Here is a 19,221-nt window from a genome sequence, read left to right on the forward strand (position 1 = left end):
ATAGAAGTCCCGTTAAAACAAAACCAAACATAAAAACAGACATGTGGTTCCTTAAAGTAGAGTCTGAGATTCTCATCCTCCTTTGCAACTTACTGTGGAAATGTGACTACATTCTGGCAGAGATAAAGACAATTCTTTTCCAATTTTGGAGATAGTCTTCACGACATTAGTCTGCTGTCTTCCTGGTGTTGGCCTCTCTGAAATAAATAATAAATTCCTTTCTTATTTCCCTACGACCAAAATAAAAAAAATTATTTTCCCTATTCTTCCAGATAGTGGGAAGGCAGAACTATTGGCTAGAACTCAAGCATCATCTTAGACTATGAGAGAAAAGGCAATTCTGAGAGGGTCAGAGTAACAAAATGGAAGGGTGTATCCTTCCTATTGCATGAATCTGCTCCATCCATCTGTTCTACCTCTGGAGAGAGAGTGGAAAAAAACAACTTTTCACTTATTACCATTACATTAGGTTTTCTGACACAGACAAAAAGCCCAACCTAACAAATTCAGAAGTCCTTTAACACATAGAGCAGTTAAACTCTTGGCAATAGATACTTCTGTGCCTTTCCTATGAATGCAGAATATTTTAGTTTCTTTGCTTCAGTGGTCTAGCCTGGGAACATGTTGTGTTTTTTTTTTTTTTTTTCCCTGTGTAAATTGTTTCAGCACTTAGGGACCCAGAAATCATTTTAAATATTCTCTAAAGAACATGAGATGAATACATGTCATGCTTACTCCTTAAAATCTATTTGGGTGGAGAGAATAAGCACTCATGTAGAAAGGGCCCAACATAATAGAGGTAGTGTTCAATTGGTTTTCTTCAGGGAAGTAGACTCCATACTCCAGTTGTCCTACAAGCAAGTTAGGGTCATTTCTGGTTTCTGCAAGGGCTCCCTTGTAAAGATCTTACCCCCATTGTCTTTGGTTTGTCCAATATAACACTGAGCAGTTAGTTCACGTTAATTCAATTAATAGATTTATTATCCCTGATTTTCTAGTTATTTCTTACTTTGATGATCATCTGAAATGATTTTTAGCATTCTAAAGATTTCCTCAGGATATTTCGAGGGTTTGAGCTTGAGGCTTTCCAAGCTCTTTGTTGTCAGCAGGAAAAAGGAGAGACAAAGACTGCCAAATCTCCTGTTAAAAAAAAATTACTGGAAATTGTGCATAACACTTTTATTGTGATGGTTGAAAAATACACCATAATTTTGGTTACTGATGGTGAGCATCATTGCATAGTATACATGAAGTCTTCTTTGGAGATTAACAGACATTCATTTTGTTCAAAACTCTGGGTATCTTCTTATTTATTTACTTCAAGATTTTTTATTTATTTATTTGACAGATAGAGAGAACAAGCAGGGGGAGCAGTAGAGGAAGAAGCAGGCTCCCTGCTGAACAGAGCCTGAGGTGGGGCTTGATCCCAGGACTCTGGGATCATGACCTGAGCTGAAGGCAGAGGCTTAACCCACTGAGACACCCAGGTGCCCCGGTATCTTCTTATATAAAAGCAACACTTCCTCAAACTATGTCACTATCCTGCAAAATACTTTATTTTTCTTTTTGTAATTGAAAAAGTAGAGTGCAACATCAACATACTTGAAATTCTGAGTAGACCTCATTGATGTGGAATTAGACCTTAATATTTGTGATTATAGTGAAGCCAGAAATTTGCAAACCAACAATGACAAACTTCCAGCATTAATCAGGGTAAGAAAAGGAAGAAAAGAGAGCCTCAAAATAATTAGCTGCTACTGCTTCTTCTTTTTTTCTGCATCCAGGTGTTGAACTTTGTTCTCCGACTTTCTTTCTCCACAGGAGGGGCAGCTTGCTATAAGTAGTGGCAGCAAGATGGCATCTCCCACTGAGAGACACTTGTACCACTTAGAGATGAGAAAGATGCACTATCAAAGGTGGGCATTTCTGCTGTGTGTGGGTTCATGCATGGCTAAATATATCCCACATCTGCACTGGCCCTGGAGACTGCCTCACAGCATGCCTTAGCATCATTCTTTGTGGGAATTCACATTGCATGTTAATTATCAGAGAACCCCGAAACGAAATTGAGAATCCATGTTGACTATACTTTCCAAACACTTATGTATAAATGGCGTTGGTTCAGCACAGGAAACAAATGTATTTTTTCCTGATCAGAAAGGATAGTTTGGGAGAGCCTGAGATTCACATTACAAAATGTTAATTTAACGTGGTGGGTTCCAGGGAGTGGTCGTGGTTTTTAAACAAGATGATATTGCACCGGGAGATGCAGAGTCTCAGATGAGATGAAGTTTGGACCATAAGGAGAGTCAGCCCTGGTGACCTGAGAAGCGCCAGTACCCTGGACTTGTACATTTGCCTTTTACAGCATATTTTGCAAAAAAGTTTCAGTGCAGTTGTGGATGGTGAGGATGTGAGAAAAGAAATCCATGAGGATTGAATGGGATTTTGAGTGTAGAAAGAGTTATAAGATACTCTTGGGGTACCTGGAAAAGTTTGGAACTTCAAAGAAGTAGAGAGCAGAGAAACTGCCAGAGCAATAGCCCAACAAGGAGGAAAGGGATGATAATTAGAAGATAGGAGGAAAGAAGACCCTTTCTCAATAGAAGTTAAACCTGTTAAAGAGAGGAAACAGTAATGAAAGAGACCTAGGGGGAGTGACTTGAAGGGGAAAAGGACTTGAAGAAGCATATTTGTAACTGATGGGAAGGAACCCAGGGGGATCCAAAGGAAAATGTGGAACAATGATAGGGAATTTGGTAGAGGACATGGGGATGCTCAGGAGCAGAAGAGTTATCCACAGGTTGGAACACATGTGCTTCTTGGACTAAAGCAGGGGGCTAAGGGCCTGCAGGAAGAGATAGGGAAATTACAGGTACCATGGGAGGCTGAGGAGAGACACTAACAGAAGAGTGGCCTGGATGGGCAGTGCAGAGATGAGGGTGATGGCAAGATGAGGACAACTTTATCAATACAGTGTGCACTTTTCAAGACAGTGAAGAAGGGTAACGATTCCAAGAGAGACTAGGATAGAGAGGAGAAAGCCCAGGTGGGTGTCTTCAGCAAGGTCAAATAAAAGATTCAGTCATTTCCTGAGACTGACTAGGACAGTGGAAGTGTGGATGGGACAGGGAAAGGGACAAAGTTTTGAAAACTCACAGTGACACAGGAGAGAGGAGATCAGAACAAAAGACCAAACACGATAGTGCGATTTCATGAAAGACTCCGATAGATGAGACTCATAATGTTCTTCTGCAATACTGGAAATGTGCTGCTGGAATGTGGATTGAACCATGAGGACTACTCCATTAATCAGTGTAGAATTTTCTAGTGAGACTCATTCATTCATTCATTCAAAAATGTTATTGAGTATTTGCTTTGTGCAAGGCATTTTTCCAAATGCTGGGTGTTCAGCAGAGCATGAAAACAGTTGTGAGTCTCAAGGAATTTAATATCTTGAGCTGGAGGATGAGTAGGAAACAAAAAATAACCATAAGGTTTGATAGGGAGCCATTCTCATGTGGGGATGCAAGGCCCCCAAATCCCACCTGGAAGATTAGGGACTAGGCGAGGAATGCATGGTGTGAGGTGAAGCCAGGAATAATGAACAGAGCATTCACAACAGAGGCAGATCCCCACAAAGCCCAGGTAAAGGACCTAGAAAGGGCCTAGAGAATATTGACTGGACTTCTAGTATGTCTGGAAGTGTGGACAGATTGAGAAAGTGGGTTACAGAGTGGTTTGTTTCTGCAAGAGGGAAGGGCTGGGAGAAGCTGCAGAGGCATGCCAACAGTTATAAAAGGAGATTGATGTGTGGTCAGCCTTCAGATGATGAAAGTTAAAGAAATATAATTGGTAAATAGGGGCTGGGCCAGGGATATTCAGTTCCGTGTCCCCTACCAGTTTCCATGGGAGGTTGGCTTATGTCAAAACAAAGCAAACCCAGTTCTTGAAATCATACCTAGGCTTGAACCACAGCTCTGCATCAACTTTCCTGAACCACAAAGTCTTCATCTTTAAGATTCGTTTAGTATTTTAGTTTCCAAGTTATTGTAAGGACCAATTGTAAGGACCAATATTGTAAGGGATCACTTACGAGGAAAGTGCTTGGTAAATTTTAACTTGATAGACAGTGATTATTTGGCTTGAAAATGCTTCCTAGAGCATTTCCAAGCAGAAAAACAGGCAGCCCATGTCCAGCTGTTAACATGACTCTCCATCCCAGTATTTTTCTTCTCAAAGAAAGTGGAGAACCATTAACTCACCCCTGAACACCAGACCATCGAAGAATCTAGCCACTTTGTTGATTTCTGAGGCAACATTCAGGTAATGAGTTTTCAACACTAGTTGTCTATGACTAGGAAGCTTTGCAGGCTCATGTCTGAAGCACAAACCAAGACGTAGCTGACAAGCATATGTGAGACCTGCGGGAGGGGACTGGGCATTTCTGACCTGAGAAGAACACTTTGGGGTTTATCAAACTGCTGCAAGCCTAATCCAGTACTAATTAGAATTTAATGATTTTGCAAGCACATTCATGAGTATCAGCTGCCTACAAGCATAGCATGCTCATTCTGTAGTGGTATTTTTCACTGGAATTTGTTTTTCTGATTGTCCTTCCCCAAACTCTTTTCTCTGCTCCACCTCCCACATACCCTCCACTTCAAATTAACCCTCAGTGGCAGATGTATGATTCTTTAAAATATGTAAAAGAGGTACCGCATTGTCTTAAGCAGACTATATAAATTCAGAACCCAGGTAGTTCCAAATCTTCCGCATTTACTCCTAGGCTCTACCATATAGGAAACACGTTTCATTTGTATGCAAAGCAAGAATTTGAACCATATGCAATATTGATTTTTTTTTTTAGGTTCTTTTTAGATACATAGTATGCTATTTGGTTATTTTTCTCCTTGACTTTGGATCTTAAAATTTGGGTCCAATACTTTTTGGAGGTGGTTTATTTATTTTTTAAAATCCTTGTTTCGTAGCAGATAGGTAGATTAGTTGCTACATTCATTCTCTCACTATAGAAATATTTATTCATACCACAACCAGTTGTGCTAGGCAGGCATGGGGAGGCATTGTAAGCCTCACCAGGAACTTGAGGAGCCTGCAGCCCAAGTGGGATGGAATGTTTGAAAGAGGAAGGGCAGAGCCCAGAGGAAGGACATCAGTGGTGACTGTCAGTTCTGGCATAGGGGAAGTGGTATCTCGTTAGGTCCTGAGAGTAAGTGAGAGTTGCTGGTTCAGAAGGGGCTGGGTGGAATCCAGGGCAGGCAGAGCCCACAACTTGTGTAAAGTCCTAGAGGTGAGAATCTGCTTGATATGTGTTAGTGAGATGTCAGAATGTATTTAGGGGGTACAGAAGTGGAGTGATATCAAGAAGAACCTTCCACTCTATGCTGAAGACCTTGACCTATTATTACACAGGCAATAATGAGTTACTGATGGATTTTAAATGGTGGGATAACACAGATCTGCATTTTAGGTGATTCCCTATGGCAGGAATAGGAAGAAAACCTGGGGTGGGGTCATTAACACATTGATTAAGGAAATCATTTTAAGGTTTATGAAATTCGTGTGATAGGTTCTAGCACCAGGGTTTGATGGAATGCTGGCAGCCCCCTTCTCCAAATATCTTTTTTAGGGTCACCTGAATTTCCTTATTGGGATTCAAACAAAAGCAAATTTTTGTAAAGCTTTTTTTAAGCAAAGCAACATCTGGGATGGATTTCAAGACTATTAGTCATTCAGATCTTAGTGTAAACATGCTCCATCCTTCTGGTGTTCTCCCAAGCTTAGAAGAAATTGCAGCTTGGTGAGATTTTAAGGTTTAGCAATGTGATGACATTGGTAGGATCATTTCTCAGTCATTAGAGAACTTTGAACAGTAGAGGATAGAATGAAGGTTTGCCTGACTAAAGTATGTGGAATGTACCCTAAAAGAGGTAGAAGAGGGGGTCAAGGGGCCAACAAGATCTAATTCACTCAGCTATTGCTCCTCAGATTTGACCCTGCTTCGTGGAAATGACCTGCTGGGATGAGTTTTATTACCACTTAGAATTTCACGGGTTGTAACAATCAAAGTGATCTCCAGTTGTTGCTCAATGCCCCCTGGGGCCAAAATTGCCTCCAGGGAGGACTACCAAAGGATCCAGAAGCAGTCCAAGAAGATTGTAGTAAGTAGGGGAGCTAAGATTCTACTAGGGCCCTTCCAAATGTACAAGGCTCCAGCTTTCCAATTGATCAACACTGTCTCTCATGTCCCCACTCCATCCCCTGGCATGTAAGCACATGTACACACACAGACACATGCAAACACACATGCACACATATACATATGCACAGGTGCAGGCACATGTGCATACACGACACATGCATGTGCTCACACATGCACATGAGCACATGAGCACCAATATAACCTCGATTGAAATGGAACCTACAGGACATGAGTACGGACATGAGTATGGAGGTCAGATCCTCAGTAAGTGTGAGCTGTGTGTCTAGAATGCAGGGCAGGGGAAGTGGCTTGGGTACTGTTTTGGAAGCTTTCACTCTTAGCCAGTCCTAAATCCTGATTGACTGGGATGGAGAGTTGGTGACTTTGTGTCAGTGATAGTGGGACTGACAAGGAGAAGGTGATCATCCAGGCCTGGACTCTGTGGCAATATCAGGGATGACGAGGGATAACGGAATCTACTTCCTTTCCTTCTACCCCTTGGCATGACAGGCTCTGGGGTACCAGAGAGGTCAGTGGAGACAACGAAGCTTTCGGGGAAGGTTTAATCTCATCTTATCACTTTCTAGATCTCTGAGACCCACAAAGAGTTTGGGTTCAAGTTCTCTGAGCCCCTGTTTCCTTATCCGTTAAATGGGGCCAATTCAGTCCTTTTCAGTAAAGGAGTTAGGGTGTTATAAAGAACCTGGTAGCCTGTGTCACAGTGTAGGAACCTTAGAAATGATAGCTGTTGTTCTTATTATTTATATAAGTTTAAATCGTGTAGAAACATTGCATCTAATATGATTTACATAAAGAGAAGCCTGGCATCATCAAGATGGTTGACTCAACACATTTGTAAGTTTATCCATTTTTTAAAAAAGATTTTGTCAGAAAGAGAGAGTACAAGCAGGGGTGTGGCAGGCAGTGGGAGAAGCAGGTTCCTCACTGAGCAAGGAGCCCAATGTGGGACTCTATCCCAGGAACCCAGCATCAGGACCTGAGCCGGAGACGGAGGCTTAATCGCCTGAGCCACCCAGACATCCCTGTAAGTTTATGCACGTATATATCTTTTTGTTTGTTTGTTTCTATTGGATATTACTTGTCTGCATTTGTATTTTATTTATTTATTTTTTTTAAGTATTTGCTTATTTATTTGAGAAAGAGAGAGAGATTGTGTGGGACGGAGGTGCTGAAGGGAGAGGGTAAGATAAACTTAAGCTGACTGTGCACTGAACTCGAGCTGATGCGGGGCTTGATCTCACGACCTTGAGATCATGATCTGAGCTGGTCACTTAGCTGAATGCACCAGCCAGGCACCCTTTCTGCATTTTTAAGCTCAAATTTTTGAATGTTAAGTTTTACTTCTAAGAAAACCTCTATTTCATATGACAGTCAAAAAGAGAGTGTCTATCTCTAGGTTTCTAGGTTATTAGTAAAAAATGTCCCATTTTGGGGACATTTTGACCAAATTAAATATCTCTGTGGTTTCTCCCTGAGTTATAAGGCCCTATGTTAGCTGTCTTGTAGACATGTTTAAATTCATCTGTGTGTCTACAAAATTGACTTTAATAAAATCTTTTGTGAGTTTTCTTAAATACAAATGAAATTTCAAATGTATATGCATTTATGATTGTGTGCAGTCATGTAATATATTTGCACACACACAGCCACACACAAATGTGTACACTCTTTGCCTTTGCTGTGTCTGCTAACTCTGCAAATTTATCCAAAAAGCAGTCGGACTTGGCTGGCGTCAATTGATCAACACAACCCACTGTTTTCCTTTGCATTGTTCAAGTGGAAACAAATCTGCTATTTCCTTGCATTCTTTTTTCCAAGAACTGCATCTAGACTTTTTGCATGTTAATTGCCATATTTGATTTGCTCAGGTTGATTTATAAGGTGATGAGCTTTTAAAGACATTTCTCACAGGACATTTGTTTTCTTTGACACTGTTTTGCTGCTAGAAACTGAGTGTTTTTGTTACCCAAGGCCACGATCATTGCTGGTTTTATTAATTGGTTGATGCATTGGAACTTATTTTGAATAAATATTGCCGGGCTTATTATAGCTTGTGCTTTTCTTTCAGGTCATTTTGCAGATTATCATCTTATATGCTTTCTACTAAGCAATTAAGATCAGAAAGTCTATTAAAAATTAAACTTTGAACAAAGATTTCAGAGTTATCAATATATACTGGGATAATTGCTTTTCAAAAGTATCAGGAGCTTACTTTCATACCTTTGCCCCCTTTTTTCTGTTGAAGCATGTTTGTTATGACCTTGGAATTATTCTTAAAACCATCTCCTTCATTATCCCTATACTATTCCAAATAGTACTTTGGGGAAGACAGGTAGGAGTTACTCTTACTGTTGTTTCTATCAGAGACTTCTTCTTCTTTTTTTTTTTTTTTTTTAAATGAGAAAGAGAGAGAGAGAGAAAGAAAGTATGAGTGGGGAGTTGAGGAGAGGGGCAGAGGGAGAGGGAGAAGGAGATAAATCATCTTAAGCAGACTCCATGCCCAGCAAGGAGCCCAACCCAGGGCTTGGTTTTACCACCAGGAGATCATGACCTGAGCTGAATCCAATCTGAGCTGAGATTTTTGTGGACTATTTTAAAAAATGTGTCATTAATATAAAAAAAATTTATATTAGCAGTATTTAATCATTCTTACCTGTAAAGAGTAAGAAAAACAGAAGGTAAATATTCTTACAGAGAAGAGCAGAGCTTTAAGATTCATTTTTGATTTTAAGTCCCTTTTGTTTTGCCAGTGTATTAATGTGTAGAGGTCTGTTATACTAATGTTATTTATTAATTTTTTTTCATTTCCATACACAGTTAACTAAAGAGCTTTTTCAAGCACCCATGTCTGTAAAAAAAAAAAAAATTTTTTTTAAATAAAGTTTCTTTTGTTGTAGCAAAAAAAATGGATGCTTAACCAACTGAGCCATCCAGGTGCCCCTCAAAGAGATTTTTAAAAATCAAAAGTTACTCAGCATCTGTAAGCCTCACAGATCTATCCTTCACCTGGAAAGTGGAGACAGTAACACCTCCTTCATCCAGAGGCTAGAGGGCTAGATGTGCCTACAGAAAAATGAAAATGTTGGCTAATGGGGCTTCCATTAAGGATTGCAACCATCAAACCGCCTCTTTCTCAGATAGGCAAACTTTGCTGTTACAAGGAATTTGGTCTTCTTCTTTCCAAAATGATTCCTCAACACTTGCCTTTGTTCTCCCACTCCACTCTCAAATCGAGACTTCCATGGGAAAATTATGGTCCCAGTTGGGAAACCTTCATGTCTGCTTCATCTTAGTCTTTTGTATCTCTACTCCAACCCTCTGCACCCTCTCCTGGTGTGACCTGGACCGAGTGGCCAGCACCTCCACCAATAGCCCGCTGTAGCCTGGCTCGGTTCTTCCACCACACTCGAGGACTTCGCCCCACAGATTCCTCTCTCCCCTGCATCTTCCATTTTTCTCTAGGAGTCGATACGTTAATGTAAAAATAAGTACCAAGGTAGTCTAATGGTAAATCAACCTTTCAGTGATCCAGTTTGATCTTCCCTTATCTATTGCCTCACTTCTCTGTTTTACTTTTCAACAAATCTTCCCAAAGTAGTTGCTACCACTCACCGCTGTCTGTCCTCACTTATAGCCTCTCTTCTTTCCATCACTTGGCTTGTGTTTTCACTTCTCTAACTGCTGGGTCAAGAGTACCCTAACTCCTATGGGCCAAATTCGGCAGCCATTTTTGTCTTTATCTCCCATGACCCCTCAGCAGGATTTAACATAATTAACTACCCCATCTTGAAACACTCTATTCTCTTATCCTTTGTATCCCTAAGGTTTTGATGTTTTCTTCATGTCATTCAGGACTTTCTCTACCGGTTGCTTATTGAAAGTAGATGACCTCTACTGTTGGCTTCTCTTTCTCTGCTAGCCCACTAAATACCAGAATACCTAAGGGCACTTGGGATGTTGTGGTGAAGTATAGGAGTCCTTCTAGATTCCTCTCTTCACCACCACATTGAATCCATCTCTATGTACTCAAGATGCTTTATGGTATGTCTGACATCAATCAACTCTGCATGTCCCACCTCCACCCCAATCCAAACCGACACCTCCTCCTGGCCCACTAGGACAACCCATTCCTAATGGGGCTCCTCACCACTCTTTTGCTCCCCTAAAATGGACTCTCCACACAGCAGCCAAAATAATCTTTTAAAGGCATAAATCATAGCATTTTTACTTCTTAAATTTTACCCTATTGAATTTATAAATCTTATCTGTGGCTTTCCATTGCCTTTGGAATAGAATCCATTCTCCCTAACAGGGCCTGTGTATCTGACTTCTCCCTTTTTCTTATACCACCCAATACACACCAAGTTACAGCCATATTAATATTCTGGTTTATACACTCAACAAAGTCATTAAATTTTGGCCTTTGTATCCACTTGTTGACCCACAGATTTGGGGTCTCAAAAATGGTAACTCTCATTAATTACTGTATATATCCTCTTTTCAATTTCATTTGGAAACATTATTTAGAATCACATTTTGGGATGATGGTTCATTGACACTGTTTTTTTACAACCAAGTTCCATTTTGGGGGGCAACTTTTTGATATTATAACTCTACGCCTAGAAATTTGAGCTATGCAGGTGATATAGTAACACAGTAAGAACAGGATGTTTAAAGCATAATTTGAAGGTAATTCAACAAGATCTTTTTATTAAAAAGGAGATTTAGCAGATAAAATTTTTAATAGATTAGAAACCATTCTATTAGGAGTATAGTAAAGCCCATAGTATAAGACTTTCTAAATTTTTAAGGGCAAAAAAGGGAAAAGGAATATGAAGATTCATATAATTTTTTTCAAATGTAATTCTTAATCAAGTATTTTAAATATTTTTCCGATGTTGCAAATGGAAGAAACATTTAAAATTATTTTATTAATATTTTTCAACCAAATTCAATCTTCTTAAGCTTATTGCTCTGCAACTTAACATTTTCCACTTAAAACATACCATGAATAACTTTTCAAGTTAATAGTTAAATGTATCATTCATTATTTTATTTTATTATTTATTTTAATTTTAATTTTTTTAAGATTTTATTTATTTATTTGACAGACAGATCTCAAGTAGGCAGAGAGGCAGGCAGAGAGAGAGGAAGGGTAGCAGGTTCCCTGTTGAGCAGAGAGCCTGATGCGGGTCTCAATCCCAGGACTCTGGGATCATGACCTGAGCGGAAGGCAGAAACTTTAACCCACTGAGCCACCCAGGCACCCTCATTCATTGTTTTAGTAGCTGTAAAACATTTAATCCTGTGAGTGTACCATAATTTATACACAATTTTTTATTTCATAGGATATTTAGATTAAGTCCAGATTTTCTTTTTTGCCATCACAAACAGTGCTGTAATAAATATACTTGATTACATACCTCTTTAGACACTGATATTCTTAGTTCCTTTTTAGATATTTTTCTTGCTATAAAATTTGTTTCTATTTTATTTATTATTATTATTATTTTTTTTTTGTCTAGCGTGGGGCTCAATACAGGGCTCAAACTCACAACCCTGAGATTAAGACCTTAGCTGAGATTAACAGTAGGACGCTTAACCAACTGAGCCATCCAGGAACCCCTATAAAATTTGTTTTTGAAAGTAAGATTGCTAAAGCTATCAGTCTCTGGCACTTTATGCCAACTTGATAGGTGAAAACTGTATCTTGCTTTAATTTGCATTTCCACAATTACTAGTGAGGATTTATTCATTCAACAAATATTTATTAAACACCTACTATGTACCCAGTGGTGTACTGGAACTGGGTTGTATTGACCGGACAGCTGATGGTACTTAAATTTTTCCAGCACCAGGTGCAACAGTTACATTCGTTGCTTGATATCCGCCAAGCTGGGAGATTTTAAGCCTTGTAATTAACAAGTGCTAGCTACCCACTCCCCAGCCACTTGTTAAGTATTTGTTAGCATAGCATTATACTTGTAGTCTCTATTCTAGGGTTTTTTTTTTTTTTTTTAAATTAAAGGCTTTTTGCTTTTCTTTTCTTTTTTAAATTTGACAGAGATCACAAATAGGCAGAGAAGCAGGCAGAGAGAGAGAGGGGAGTGGGAAGTAGGCTTTCTGCTGAGGAGGGAGCCATGTGGGGCTGGATCCCAGGACCCTGGTGTCATAACCTGAGCGGAAGACAGAGGATTTTAACCCACTGAGCCATCCATGTGCCCCTGTTCTAGGGATTTTGAATGCACCAATGATCCAACGTCCCACTGGTAGAGAGTTTACATTCTTGGTGAGGGAATAGTGATTCAGAAAATAAACAAAAATTGTACAGTAGGTAAAAGATAATACATTTAAAAAAAACAGAGGGGAGAGGGAAGAGGATGTGTGTGTGTGTGTGTGTGTGTGTTGGGGAAGGTATGCTATTTTCCATAGAGTGGTCTCAGGTCTCTTGAGAAGAAGGCATTGAGGACTTGAGAAGCTGGTGAGGGAATGCAGAAACCTGGAGGAGCAGCATTCAAGGTCAAGGACACATCAGTGTGAAAGTCCTATTTAGGAGGGCACCTGTGTTTCTAAGGAAGATCAAAGCAGGTATGTGGTTGGGTGGGATGAGTAAGACAGAGATTCATAAGGGAAAATTTTGAGAGATAAATTATTATAAGGTCTTTTTCACACTGATTGAATAGAGAGATTTTGAAGTTTTGAGCAGAAGATGACTTTACTTATAGTGAGCGTACTTTCTAAAGTTTAAGTGTATTTTGAATTTCTTTCTTTTGAGAATTGATTGCTTATATCCTTTATAGATGTACCAATTGGATCATTTCAGTTTTACTTGTCAATTTGCAAGAATTCTTTATATATTAGATATATTTATCCTTTTCCTGCTATATGTTCTTGCAAATACTTTCTCTCAAGCTGTAGTTTGTCTTTTGACTTGATGGTTTCCTATACTCTACTTCTATGCAATTTTGCAGCAAATATGTAAATCATTCCCTTTCTATTATCTGAGTTTCCTGTCCTATTCAAGAAAATTTCTTCACTGTGAGATGATGAAACTTTTCTTCTTTTTAAAATTTTTGGGATTAATATTTTTGTTTTTATTTTTTGCATTAGATTCTTGAGCCATATTTAATTTATCATGAGACAGGAAATTTGCTTAAATTTTCTCTTTTTCAGGTATTAGCAAACCATAGCCTACAAGTCAAATCTGGCCCACTGTCCATTTTTTAAAATAAAGTGCTATTGGAACACAAGGCCCATTTGTTTATATGTCGCCTTTGGCTCTTTTCTTCCTAAAATGTCAATGTACTTGTGAAAGACACTGAATGCACTGCAAAGCTGAAAATGTGTATTATCTGGCTAATTATAAAAAACAAGTTTGTTTTGGTTGATGGAAAGGTGTTATTTCAACATCACATTTGGAAAATCACAATTTTCTTTTTTATTACAATACCATATTTACTATATATTAATTTCCAACTACATATTTTATTTTGTACTTTTGCTATTTGTTTCATTCACTGATCCATCTATTCCTGTGTCAATATTAGTATTATATTTGTGTAGATTTAAAAGCTTAAAAAGCAAATTATCTGCCATTCTTGGTTTTCAAATATTTATAGGAAATTCTCACACATTTATTTTTCAATATACAATTGAAAAAAAAAAATTGGGCTCCCTAGGCACCTGGGTGGCTCAGTGGGTTAAGCCTCTGCTTTCAGCTCTGGTCATGATCTCAGGATCCCGGGATCTAGCCCAGCATGGGGCTCTCTGCTCAGCAGGGAGCCTGCTTCTCCCCCTCTCTGCCTGCCTCTCTGCCTACTTGTGATCTCTCTCTCCGTGTCAAATAAATAAATAAAATCTTAAAGAAAAAAAAAAAACTGGGCTCCTGATTCCTCTTCTAGTAAGATAGCATGTCGGTTTGGGTAGAATTGCCATTTTTATGGTATTAAAATTCTCCCAACCCAGGATCGTGCTACATCTCTCTATTTACTGATGTTTTAGTTTCTGTCCTTTTATAAAATTTTATAGCTCTTTTTATATAGACCTCGTAATTTGAAGTTAAATTTAATCTCTGCTGTGTGGTTCTTATGACTTCTATTAATGAGATTTTTTCTTTACATACTTACTTCTAACATGAAGTTATTAGCATTAACATATAGCTATTGAACTTGTATTTGGCCAGCTTACCAAATTGTTTAATTATTTCAAATACATTTTTAGTTGTCCTTTGTGTTTTCAAGTCAAAGTATCAAAGATATTTTTTCTTTAGTGACTGTTTAATCTCTGTTGGAATCACTACTCTGCTTAATCATAATGACTTTCATCATCATTATTGTTATGCTTCTTGTTGGATATTGTTAATTAGACTTCACTGTGGAGCATTTCTTTCTTTTCCTATTTTGCTAAGTGTTTGCATGAGGAATGGTTTCTAAATTTTATTAAGTGTTATTTTAGCACATGGTGAGATAATCATGGTTTTTTTTTCTGTTTAACTTGTTGATATAAGAAGTTGTATTTATTAATTTGCTCAATGTTGAATTAGTAGTTGTGGAAAACTGTTCTTAGAATGTGACATTGTAAATACGGTATTATATTTAGGGTGATTCTGATTTATTTAGGAATTTCTATATCTATCTTTATAAGACATATTTGCTTTGTCACGTTTTGATGTCTTAGTTTATATCCCAGCATAGTTAAAATAAATAAAAGAAAGTGTTGGTGGTGATGGTGATTGAAGATGATGGTTATGATGATCAGAAAGTAGACTGAGCCTGGGTGGCTTAGTCGGTTAAACATCTGCCTTCGGCTTAGGTCATGATTCCACGTCCTGGGAATGAGTCCTTTGTCAGGCTCTTTGCTCAGCAGGGAGCATGCTTCTCTCTCTGCCTGCTCTGCCTGCCATTCTCCTGCTTGTGCTCTCTCTCTGATAAATAAATAAATAAAATATTTAAAAAAGGAAAAAAGTAGACAGAACTCACCTAGAAAACCTTCTGTATTTTGTACCTTTCTAGGTGGTAGATCTTTATAACCTGTTAAAATGAATTAATCTTAGAAATTTACATTTTCATACAAATGACAACTTTCTGTCCATTAAGTTGAGCATAAACTCTCCTATGACTCTTGCTTTTTTATACTTACAGAGCTTTTTCATTCTTGGTATTTCATATTTTAGTTTTCTTTTTGTTTTGATTAGCATTGACAGGAAGTTATGTTTCTTTTCTCTTTTAAAAAGGATAGATTTTATAAAAACTTTTTTAGTAGTTTGTTTATTTCATTAATTTCAAGTTTATGTCTCTCAATTTCATTTTTAGGTTATATTATCCTATTATTTTTTCAGTTTTTTTCTCCTTTTTCTCATTAAGAGCAATCCTACTATTAAAAAGTATTTTTAGGAATACAGATCTTAGGAATACAGATTTAGGAATACAGATTTTTAGGAATACAGATTTTTAAGAATACTATTTACTTCATATGTTGGACTATAAAGCAATTTCTTTTTTTGTGTTGTCATTACTGCCTTGCCCAGTTTCTTGTGAACTTTTTTGAGCCATTCATAAACAAATGAACAAATCTATAATCTCCCCTTAAATTTCTGTTTTGAACCTCAATTATTTTTAGAGAGATATTTCTTTTTTTTTTTAAGATTTTATTTATTTATCAGAGAGAGAGAGGGGGAGAGAGCGAGCACAGGCAGACAGAATGGCAGGCAGAGGCAGAGGGAGAAGCAGGCTCCCCACTGAGCAAGGAGCCCAATGTGGGACTCGATCCCAGGACGCCAGGATCATGACCCGAGCCGAAGGCAGCTGCTTAACCAACTGAGCCACCCAGGCGTCCCTAGAGAGATATTTCTTAATGTCCAAGTGTTAAATTTCTTTGGATCAATTTTTTTTAATTAAATTAATTTATTTATTTTCAGAAAAACAGTATTCATTATTTTTTCACCACACCCAGTGCTCCATGCAATCCGTGCCCACTATAATACCCACCACCTGGTACCCCAACCTCCCACCCCACCCCGCCACTTCAGACCCCTCAGATTGTTTTTCAGAGTCCATAGTCTCTCATGATTCACCTCTCCTTCCAATTTACCCCAACTCCCTTCTCCTGTCTAACACCCCTTGTCCTCCATGATATTTGTTATGCTCCACAAATAAGTGAAACCATATGATAGTTGACTCTCTCTGCTTGACTTACTTCACTCAACATAATCTCTTCCAGTCCTGTCCATGCTGCTACAAAAGTTGGGTATTCATCCTTTCTGATGGAGGCATAATACTCCATAGTGTATATGGACCACATCTTCCTTATCCATTCGTCCGTTGAAGGGCATCTTGGTTCTTTCCATAGTTTGGCGACTGTGGCCATTGCTGCTATAAACATTGGTACAGATGGCCCTTCTTTTCACGACATCTGTATCTTTGGGGTAAATACCCAGGAGTGCAATTGCAGGGTCATAGGGAAGTTCCATTTTTAATTTCTTGAGGAATCTCCACACTGTTCTCCAAAGAGGCTGCACCAACTTGCATTCTCACCAACAGTGTAAGAGGGTTTCCCTTTCTCCACATCCTCTCCAACACATGTTGTTTCCTGTTTTGTTAATTTTGGCCATTCTAACTGGTGTAAGGTGATATCTCAATGTGGTTTTAATTTGAATCACCCTGAGGGCTAGTGATGATGAACATTTTTTCATGTGTCTGATAGCCTTTTGTATGTCTTGATTGGAGAAGTGTCTGTTCATATCTTCTGCCCATTTTTTGATATGTTTGCCTGTTTCGTGTGTGTTGAGTTTGAGGAGTTCATTATAGATCCTGGATATCAACCTTTTGTCTGTACTGTCATTTGCAAATATCTTCTCCCCATTCCGTGGGTTGCCTCTTTGTTTTTTTGACTGTTTCCTTTGCTGTGCAGAAGCTTTTGATTTTTATGAAGTCCCAAAAGTTTATTTTCGCTTTTGTTTCCTTTGCCTTTGGAGACATATCTTGAAAGAAGTTGCTGTGGCTGATATCGAAGAGATTACTGCCTATGTTCTCCTCTAGGATTCTGATGGATTCCTGTCTCACATTGAGGTCTTTTATCCATTTTGAGTTTATCTTTGTTTATGGTGTAAGAGAATGGTCTACTTATAGCTGTCCAGTTTTCCCAGCACCATTTATTGAAGAGACCGTCTTTTTTCCACTGTATATTTTTTCCTGTTTTGTCGAAGATTAATTGACCATTGAGTTGAGGGTCCATATCTGGGCTCTCTACTCTGTTCCACTGGTCTATGTGTCTGTTTTATGCCAGTATCATGCTGTCTTGGTGATCACAGCTTTGTAATAAAACTTGAAATCAGGTAATGTGATGCCCCCAGCTTTATTTTTGTTTTTCAACATTTCCTTAGTGATTCGGGGTCTCTTCTGATTCCATACAAATTTCTGGATTATTTGCTCCAGCTCTTTGAAGAATACCGGTGGAATTTTGACCAGAATGGCATTAAAAGTATAGATTGCTCTAGGCAGTATAGACATTTTAACAATGTTTATTCTTCCTATCCAAGAGCATGGAATGGTCTTCCATCTTTTTGTGTCTTCTTCAATTTCTTTCATGAGCGTTCTGTAGTTCCTCAAGTACAGATCCTTTACCTCTTTGGTTAGGTTTATTCCCAGGTATCTTATGGTTCTTGGTGCTATAGTAAATGGAATCGATTCTCTAATTTCCCTTTCTCTGTTTTCATTGTTAGTGTATAAGAAAGCCACTGATTTCTGCACATTGACTTTGTATCCTGCCACGTTGCTGAATTGCTGTATGAGTTCTAGTAGTTTGGGGGTGGAGTCTTTTGGGTTTTCCATATAAAGAATCATGTCATCTGCGAATAGAGAGAGCTTGACTTCTTCATTGCCAATTTGGATACCTTTTATTTCTCTTTGTTGTCTGATTGCTGTTGCTAGGACTTCTAATACTATGTTGAACAAGAGTGGTGAAAGTGGGCATCCTTGTCTTGTTCCTGATCTCAACAGGAAGGCTGCAAGCTTTTTCCCATTGAGGATGATATTTGCTGTGGGTCTTTCATAGATAGATTTGATGCGGTTCAGGAATGTTCCCTCTATCCCTATACTTTGAAGCGTTTTAATCAGGAACGGATGCTGGATTTTGTCAAATGGTTCTTCTCTCTTCTCATATTAATTTGTTGTATCACATTGATTGATTTGCGAATGCTGAACCATCCTTTTAACCCAGGGAATGAATCCCACCTGGTCATGGTGGATAATCTTTTTAATCTGCTGTTGTTGGCTAGGATCTTGTTGAGAATCTTAGCATCCATATTCATCAGGGATATTGGTCTGAAATTCTCCTTTGCTGTATCCCATAGATTTTGGACCAAAGTGTCTTCATTCTCATGAATGGGTCTTTGCCTGGTTTGGGAATCAGGGTAATGCTGGCTTCATAAAAAGAGTCTCGAAGTTTTCCTTCTGCTTCAATTTTTTGAAACAGTTTCAGGAAAATAGGTGTTATTTCTTCTTTGAAAGTTTGGTAGAATTCCCCAGGGAATCCGTCAGGTCCTGGGCACTTGTTTTTTGGGAGGTTTTTGATCACTGCTTCAATCTCGTTATTAGATATCAGTCTATTCAGGTTGTCAATTTCTTCCTGGTTCAATTTTGGGAGTTTATAGTTTTCCAGGAATGCATCCATTTCATCTAGGTTGCTATGCTTATTGGCATATAACTGTTGATAATAACTTCTGATGATTGTTTCTACTTCCTTGGTGTTAGTTGTGATCTCTCCGTTTTCATTCATAATTTTATGAATTTGGGCTTTCTCTCTTTTCTTTTGGATTAGTGTGGCCAATTGTTTATTAATCTTATTGATTCTTTCAAAAAACCAGCTTCTAGTTTCATTGATACGTTCTACTGTATCTCTGGTTTCTAGCTCATTGATCTCAGCTCTAATCTTGATGATTTCCCTTCTTATGTGTGGAGTTGGTTTGATTTGTTGTTGAT

The sequence above is a fragment of the Mustela nigripes genome, chromosome 3 (genome assembly GCF_022355385.1).
Source record: "Mustela nigripes isolate SB6536 chromosome 3, MUSNIG.SB6536, whole genome shotgun sequence".
In the NCBI taxonomy this organism is placed as follows: domain Eukaryota; kingdom Metazoa; phylum Chordata; class Mammalia; order Carnivora; family Mustelidae; genus Mustela; species Mustela nigripes.